Consider the following 5645-nt stretch of genomic DNA (forward strand, 5'->3'; position numbering starts at 1 on the left):
TGGGGTGGGACAGGATAACCAGGGATGACAGGATACCCGGGGTGGGACATGGAGCTTGGGGTGGGAAAGATCCCCTGGTGTCAGATAGGGTCACCACGGATCAGGCAAAACCCCCGTGTTAGGACAATGTCCCTGAAATCGGAGAATCCTTGAAATTGGAGGATTCCTGAAATCAGAAGGTCCCCAGTGTCTGTCGGGGTCCCCAGGGTCCAATAGGATCCCCAGGATTAGACAGAGTCCCCGAGGTCAGATACAGTTCCTGAGGTAAGGCAGGGCCCTCAGGGATCAGGCTAGACCCCCGTCATAGGAGAGTCCCTGAAATCAGCAGGTCCTAAAGGTCAGGGGGCTCCCTGGTGTCTCACATGGTCCCTTGGGATGAGAGGGTCCCCTGAGACCAGGCCAGACCCCTGTAGTAAGACAGCGCCTGAAATCAGTGAGTCCTCAGGGTCAAGCAGGGTCCCAGGGGTGGGGCAGGGTCCAGAGTGTCACAGTGTCTCTGGGGCTGCGGTCAGGTCAGGCCCCAGGAGCAGCAGGACAGGGTGCAGGGTGTAGAGAGGTTGAGGGATGCTCCATGAACCCAGTGTGGAGCAATGTGCAGGGCTCAGGTCTGTGTAGCCATGTGGCTCCCTCAGCCACAGTGCTAGCTCCTGGCCATGGGGTGGTCTCTAGACAGTGCATTTTGGCAGAGGGCTGATGCCACTTATTCACTCGAGGAAAACAGCTGGGGAATGGTCTTTGGTAGCAGAACTGGTTAACACTAGTCATGCTCAGAGCCATTGTTCACCACTGGTATTCAGCTTTGCAGACTTCTGCAGCTATTTCAGGCCTGCTGGAGGGCTCGTGTACCCAACAGCCTGCCTGGTTTTTCTTCTAATTATTTCAGTCAGTCTAAAAAAAGACATTACCTCCCTCTGCAAACCTTGCCTCCATTGTTCTCAGCACAGAAAATAAGAAGGAAAGGAGAATAAAAGTCTGACACCCTCTACCTCCAGGTTAAATGCTCTTCTGCATAGGTAAGGGAAGTGCTGAGAGGAAAAATAGGAGGCAGCTTCTGCTAACCAGAGGTGGAAGGGATAGCAGAGCATCCATCAGGGCTGGCTACCCCCATCCTGCAGGGCCAGGGGTTAATGGGGGAGCTGGGAATCACCCTGGGACACACCAGGACTTGAAATGAGAAATCCTGGTACTGTCAAGGCACATTGACAGGAGAATGATTGCCGTGTCAGCAGAAAGACATCTCATATGGGAGGGAGCAGCTAATAGCTTTGCTGTGATGAATCTCGGTTTTGACAAGGGGCTGAGGCACCAAATACACTTGGAAAAGCCAAGGGAGGACAGACAGGGTCTAACTGGCTGTAACTGCTGTGAGCAGCAAGAAAGCATCAAGAGGGAGGATGCATCATGCTGACCACCATGGTCAAGGCATTGCCCCAAGCACTGCACTTGCCCTCCCTCTCCTCTCACCTGCAGGATTTTGGGGTAAGACCCTCCTGTTTGCTCCAGTTGCACAGGGCTGCAGGAGCAGCAGGGGTTGAGCCAGGACTGGAGTTCTTAAGGGAAAGTACACGCAAATAATTATTAGTGATAATTAGCAAAAACTCACTGATGACATCTCCTTCCTATCAGCTTAGCTCCAGGTTTGGCAAAGACTCTGGTCTCGCCGAGACAATCCCCATGTTGTATAAACACCTTCTGTGGCCTCCCCTGCTCCTCCTCCATGGCCAAGAGCCAAATTAGGCAAAATGCTGCCACAAGCATCGGTGATGGCACAGAGGGGCCTGGCCAGTGGCCAGGGGTTTGACAGCATCCTTCAGATTCCGTCTTTACCTAGCACAACAGGCACCTCTGAAAGATATGACAAGAAAATCATGACTGGCCATCAGCATTCAGAGCTGTCACCAAGCCAGTGTTAGCTCTCTGCTGCCTAACGCCAGGTGGGAGGTGGTTTTAAAACATGTTTTCTTTGTTTAATTTCCTGAGCCATCAAAACGGGATTTTGGGTGGGAAGTGGGATCATAACAGCTCACCCACAGCCTTCTCAGTGGGAGTGTGAGAGCAAGACAGGGTGTCACAGTGCTGAGTTTGGCTCCAGGATGGTGCCAGACATCACAAAATAAACTATTGAAAACAGATTATATTTTAGCCAGGCTTTTAAAACAACCAAAAACCCCCAAATTACTGGAACTGTGTTCAGTATTCTCTGTTTTCCTGGCAGGGCTGGGGGAGGTGAGGGGAAGCCTCTGGCTGTACAGATAGGGTGCGGGCTGTGGTTCCAGCTCTCCTGGAAAATTTTAATCGGTCAAAAAGTGAAGAATATTTTTAGCATGCAGTCAGCATGCATGTAAGGACGTGTGTGCTGTGAGAGCATGCGGTGCAGAGGCCACATCCCTGTGATCTATCAGCTATCCTTAACCTTGCAGGCAGACCTGGAGAGACCCACTCTGACCCCCTCCAGCATTGCAGGGGAACCTGTTGTTTGCAAGAGGATGTTCAGTTCACAACAGGGAGGTTGGTCCAAAAATGCTGCAGGGGAGAGGTGTTGAGCATGTGTCTGCAGCCAGGACAGGCTGGCCTGTTGTCTTCTACTTTGATAAGAGATGGTGAAATGCTGCTGCAGCAAAGTGAAATGCAGTCACGAGTGACACCAGGGAGGGTGGGATGGTGAGTCATTAACTGAGGAAGTTTCTTCGCAAGGGGTCCCATGAGTCTTCCTGCTCTGTGCCTCAATGGCCGCATTTGGGGTCTTGCAAAACTCGGTGGGGAGGATGTAGAGGAATTCCGCAGTGCTGGGTGTCAGAAGCTCTGGCTGCAGAGACACAGCTTCCCCAAAGCCACTCAGGGATGAGACAGGACTGCAGTGGGTGGGGAGTCCCTCCTGCCCTCCCAAACATGGACAAACCAGTCTCTCCAGCCACAGACACCACATTAGAGAGCTGTGGTCACCCTCATGTCTACCTGCCATCCTTTCCCTGCTGCAGGCAGGGAGCTCTGTCTCCTGCATCCAACCTGAGGTACCTCATGACCAGGGTCAGCCACTCCACCTGCTCTCGCCTTGGTTTTCCTCCACTTCAAATGGCAATAACCCATCTCCGGGGTGCTCTGAAGCCAAGTTCATTAGTGCCTGGCTTCGTTAATTGGTTTGAGCAGGGCTGGACAGAGACTTATTATGGCAATTGCCCTGTTATCTGCTCAGCACTGGGGAGGAGGAGGTGAACACGCCTGTGACACTGGAAACCAATGCTGGGCTCAGTGAGGCCACAGGGCTCCTGAGCTGGAGGAGAAATCCTCTACCCCTTCATATACATGGCAAATTAATGGGGGTGTTCTTAATTTCATCTGTTTGGTTGGGGCTAAAACAGAGAGATCCAGAGAAAGTGCTGGGTCTGAATGGATGCGCAAGGGTAGGGCTCAATTCAGGCTCTTGATGCCAGGTAGAGCCCATGGCACCTTCTCACAATGGCATGGTTGTGGGACTAAATCAGTTCTCAGGTGGACTGCAGTCCTCCACACTACCTGTGCTAGCCAAGTACTGTGGGGGTGGCCAAATCCTTGGGTGATGCATGGGGAATTAGCAGCAGCAAAGGCTGGAGAGATGGGAGACCACACATCTGGAGCTGACACAGAAAAAGGTCTTTCTTCACCTCTCCACCAGCTTTCTGGGCTTAAATCTTGGGGTTTTTGGACAAGCCATGTGAAAGGATGGTGCTTCCAGCCACATTCCCTGCTGCAGTGGGGCAGTCAGGGTTATCATGCCTGGTCTGAGGCTTGGCCTATAAAACACGACCTGCCAAAATCCTGGTTTTACCTGTTTTCCTCTTGGCTGATACCAGTCCAAGCTTCTGCCCTAATCAAACCTGGGTTTTCCAGCTACTCTTGCTCCCTATTTTAGTTACATATCTGGAAGAGAAGACCCAGCTATCTGCCAAAGCCATCAGCCTGCAAGCGCTCACAGGAATTCATGTGCTCTCCCTGCTGATCTTGATGGTTTTGTAAGGAAAAGCAGTCCTGGCTGCAGAGGACGTCTGGTGCTCACAGGAGGGACAAAGCAGATCCAAAACTGTCGGTAAGAAGGTCACTTGCTGGGGGAAAATGGGACAAGTTAGTGGTTTAAATGATCTTAAAACCAGCAGTGAGTTGAAGGAACATGGCCAAGCCCTGTGGCAGAGTGGAAAGTGGGCAATGAGCAATGCTGCTTTGTGCTCTCTTCTTCCTTTCTGTTTTAACTCAGCATGAACAGTAAGCCCTGATGAAAGACAGTAGGTGCAGGCTGGAAGAGGTGACTGATGATGCCAGAACATCACTGTTGGTGTCCTGGTGATGGCCATGGTTTATGCATGAAAGGTGAGAAGGAGTGAAGCACCTGGTGGGTGAGGGCTCAGGATAACTCTCCTGCTCCATTGCTGCACAGGGTGAATGGGAGCAGTGCGGGACTAGAACAGGGCTGGAATAGGACGGCCCATGCTGCTTTTGGTCCCCAGGTGTTTTGAAGCCAAGGCTGTGCCCCACATCCTGCAGGCAAAACCCGATCCCTGTGTAAATGGCTTGGAGCAGCTTCCCACATCCCTCATCTCATCATCCTGTGCCTGGGACAGTTGCCTCTGGGCTCTCCCAATAGCTCTTCACTGTTCCTGGCTTTCACTGACATCTCCACCAATGACAAAATATGCCAAAAATAACCCCTGCTCTCCAGCAGGAAGGTGGGATATAAACACACTGACTATTTGTTAGTATTAGTGCTTTCCAGGCTTTCAAACCAGACTCAGTTTGGGGGGGAATCACTTCCTGCTCCATAGTCCTGACCTCCCACTGCCTCCCTACTCTGTCTAGGCATGGGAGCTCCCCAAAACACCTCTGCTCTGTGCATGCCACTTTGAGAAGGTGAAGCTGCAGCCCCAGAGGTGCTTGAGGGATTTTTCTTGTTGAGTTTAAGGTAAGGCAGCATCTCTGGGTGCATTGCAGCCACTGGCTTTCCTGCATGCAATGCAACATTGGAATCCTCCTGGAGCTGCTGGGATATATAAAAATATGTTATAGATATACATGGTAACATCCTCAGAACCTGATTTTGTTTGCTGTGGCAAGAAACAAATCCTCAGAGAAGTGTAATCTGGTACCTGTAGCACTGGTGACCTCTGGTAATACAATCCTGCTTCATGTACTCCTGCTCTCAGGCCCATCCCATGCCATCCTGATTCTGATCCCTACCTGCCACCCTGCCTGGTTCCTGAGCACAAAGGGACTCGGGAGTTTTGTGGATCGATGTCTTGCAACCATGGAGTTGTCTGAAATTATGTTCTTTATGACATGGATGAGCATGTAGAGAACACAGGGAAGCAGCAGAAGGGGTTAAATCAATAGTTACATTTAAATCAATATTCTGATTTATGCTCCTGTTCCAGTGACGCTGACTTCCTTTGCCCCCTGGTTTGAGGGTGCAGACCTCAGTGGTTCATTCTGAGCCACCATTTCTGTGGTAAACATGCATTTTGGCAGACATGCTGCAGGATTGGGCTGGCTTGTTGGTTTTTTGTTGAGAAGAGGGGAAGCAAAAATTAAACAACTTGACCATGGCTGTGATCTGTGCACCTAACCCACTGGTGAGATTGGCTCCCCACAACTGGGTGTAAAAAGGCGTATCAACAGGT

At 51.1% G+C, this 5645-nt stretch overlaps 1 long non-coding RNA gene across 1 annotated transcript in view; it reads left to right on the forward strand.

Moving 5' to 3' along the window:
* Positions 1-5645, forward strand: part of LOC108447207 — a 17520-nt gene that overhangs the window by 4081 nt on the left and 7794 nt on the right. Inside the window, exon 2 of the long non-coding RNA XR_001862627.1 lies at positions 3890-4063. This is a non-coding gene — a long non-coding RNA (uncharacterized LOC108447207). The remainder of the gene's footprint in view (positions 1-3889; positions 4064-5645) is intronic.

Source organism: Corvus brachyrhynchos, unplaced genomic scaffold (assembly GCF_000691975.1).
Source record: "Corvus brachyrhynchos isolate BGI_N302 unplaced genomic scaffold, ASM69197v1 scaffold200, whole genome shotgun sequence".
NCBI classification, from domain to species: Eukaryota; Metazoa; Chordata; class Aves; order Passeriformes; family Corvidae; genus Corvus; species Corvus brachyrhynchos.